Below are 3431 nucleotides of genomic sequence, written 5' to 3'. Positions count from 1 at the left end.
ATAGGACTCAGGAGAGTCCAACCTATTTTTATCCTCAAAACAGCCCTGTAAGGTAGGTCAAACTCAAAGACAGTAACTGACCCAAGGTCATGCAGTAAGTTTCATGACTTATATGGCTTTGAATCCTTCTCTCCTTTATCCAGAACTCTATCTACTATACTACACTGCTTTCCTTATGAGAAAAGTTCTTATTAATGTCTATTACTTTTATTACATGACTAACAGCCTAATAATCTATCCTGCCTCTTGAATTATTTTTGATAGCATTTGATGAACAGGGCTGTTTTGCTCTAACAAGTCAGTATCAAACGTGCCTGCTCTAACAATAACAAGTCTAGTCATCATCCTATAAGCCGTTCTACTGTAAAAATAAATACATGCATCCTCACTATAAATGGTAATGTACATGTTCACCTTTCAATGTATTGAGGCTTTAGAATGTAGTTGTGCAAGTCTGTAAACTCTGTAGATTCATGATTTGCAATTTGTATAATGACATCTCATTTTAAGCATTATCCAGGCACTCAGTAATAGCTTCACCTGGCCAGGTTTAACCTTTCCTCTTGACTGCATACAAAGTCATTTCCTTTCTGATACATTTGCCACCTTCATTTCTCATACCCTCCAGAAATAAAAAGGGACCAGGAAACCTCCATTGTGAATGCTGTGGCTGTGTCATAAGTCACATGTTTATGGTGCAATGGTCAAAGATTGCATGTGCTAATTTCAAAACCACATCCATGTTACGGGTGTGTAACTGGACTCACATGTGCACAGCCAGCACTCATATATATACTGTACACACTGCTGTGGGGTTTAGGATCTTTTGCTGGAGTGCTTTTATGGATGAGTGTTAACCCTTAATCTTATGCCCACAAGAAGCTCACACACAAAGAAATAAAGAAAGCTTGGTTTATTATATAAAACAGGAGTGACAGAATATATAAAAATGCTGCTTTAGACAGCAAGGTTACAGCCTAAGCAGGTAAGGAGACAGTTTCACCCGGCGCATCGCCAGCTGGGGCCAAAGCAACTTCTTTCAACATCACGCTTTATTGTCAAACCGTGATGTTTTCAACTTTACAATGTTGAAAACCTAACATTGACCCCTTACTTCTATTTTCTGTACTGGATTTATATTGCCATACCCTCCAACATTTCTCCGATGAAAATAGGGACGTCCCATAACATAATGATAATTTTACTACAGTATTTATACCCCACACATCTTACTAGGTTGCCTCAGCCACTCTGGGTAGCTTCCAACATATATAAAAACATAAAAAGTTTTAAACATTAAAAAACCTTCCTTATATAGGATTGCCTTCAGACGGTTTGGGGGTCAGATAATTCCATAACCTCCAACGAAAATAGGAACATCCTAAGGAAAGGCGGGACATTCCAGGATCAAATCAGAAACCGGGACGGCTTCTCTACATCAGGGACATCCCTAGAAAATAGGGACACTTGTAGGGTCTGTATTGCTAGATAATTCGCTTGCTATGTTGGTTGGCATCCACCTGTCTCGGGAAACAATGGAGGAATGCACCTTTGAGGATGAAATCAAACCGTTGGAGAGTTATAGTGCCTGCTGTGGTTGTAGAGACTGATAGGGGAGAGACATGTTTTGTTGCAGCTGGGACAGATGAAGGCATCCATTTGTGCTACTGCAGATGCACCACGATGTTTCTTCTCTCTGCGCTCCTCCCAACGGTCATTCCTCCTCTGATCACTGCTGTGGATACACAACCTGACTGTCTGTCTCCAGGTGCTGTGGTTGCTGCAAGGGATTTCCACATGACGAAGTTGATGCTACCAACTTTCTTATCATGTTTGCAGACATATTTGTAATGCAGTCTGCCAATGGGCCTAGTTCCTGAAGCCAGTTCCCCATAGAGTATGACCTTGGGGACCCTGCCTTCTTCCATTCTGTGGACATGACTAAGCCAGCATAGACGTCGCTGAGACAGGAGTGGGAACATGCTGGGGATGTGTGTTTGGGAGAGCACATCTTTGTTTGAGACTGTGTCCTGCCATGTGATGCTCAAAGTCTTCCTGACACAGCACATGTGAAAGGCATTAAGACGTTGCTCCTGGTAGTTATAAGTTGCCCATGACTCACTTCCATAAATTAGCATGCTCAACATGCAAGGCTGGTAGACCTTCATTTTGCAGATATGAACCAGGGTGAACAAACCCTTGTTGGTCCTTGAATGGATGTACACACCATATTTAGTCGAGTTGAAGGCATATGAGAGCACTAGGGAGAATATTCCAAATTGTGTTGGGGTGAGAACACAACCTTGGCTATACTGAATGGCAATTGTGATGAACACTTATGGTAAATGGGCCAAAGGACCAGGTTTGCACGCCAATACAGTAGTGTGCATTTCTTTGCTTCATTTTTAAAGGCTCACTGTCCTGTGTTCACAACTGTTCTGGCTTTTATAATGGAACTCAGGCTGCCTTTAAAACATACTGCTGTTCTGTTACTTTAATCTTGAAAATATATAAAGAACTGGTCCTTGAATCTTGCAACGAATCTTGTACTCACAGAGATCTCTTTCACTGCCAAGAAAAAAAAATACGAATAAAAATCCCTAATGCTACCATTCTGAGCTTTGAAATGTGCAAGTGTGGCTGTGGTGCAGTAGCAGCATAAATGTACTCTTTATTTAGGTTACCATTGCCAGGATAGTCTTGTGGCACCTTAGAGTAATGAATTTATTATAGCATAAACTTTCACCGCAGTCCACCATTTCATCAGATGCCTAAGTGTGTATATACAACACATACACAAACATGCAGTTTGAGGTCGTAAAAGTGTGATCAGAAGGAAATTAAATGCATCCTCACTGCCTGCTCTTTTTTGCATTTCATTTTCTTCTGACTTCACCCTTCTAAATTCCTTCCACTTGCTAATTCAGGATTATCACTTCATGCATCTGACGAAGTGGACTGTGGCTCACAAATTTATCAGGTTCCAAGTTGTGATATATATGTGTGTGCGTATTATACAATATGCAATATACCATACATACACCCTTTTGGAATACCTAGTAACAGAACGTTTCATTATGAATATTACTTCGCTTGTGTGAATGCAATTTCGGATCAAGAAAAATACGAAGAAAGCTGGGACGTGGCGGAGGGGGATGGGGAAAAAATTTAAACAGATTAAAATACTGAACGGAAGTAAAAAATAAAAAAGGGATTAACGCGAGTAGGAGGGGAAGCCCAAGGTGATTCATGTGGGAGAACCCCAGCCTGAGAAACGCAAAAGGAAAAGGAAAAAATGGGCGGGGAATTTGCGGAGGTCATCCGTGCGCGTGCGCTGACAGAGACGCAGGCCGGGGAGGAAGTCACGTGCTTGTACGTGCTCTTCCTCAGGCGTCGCTTGCTCTCGGGGCGCCCCCTGGAGGGGCTCTGCC

The sequence above is a fragment of the Podarcis muralis genome, chromosome 3 (genome assembly GCF_964188315.1).
Source record: "Podarcis muralis chromosome 3, rPodMur119.hap1.1, whole genome shotgun sequence".
Lineage (NCBI taxonomy): Eukaryota > Metazoa > Chordata > Lepidosauria > Squamata > Lacertidae > Podarcis > Podarcis muralis.
The sequence above is the reverse complement of the archived record's forward strand: the minus strand, read 5'-3'. Positions refer to the sequence as shown.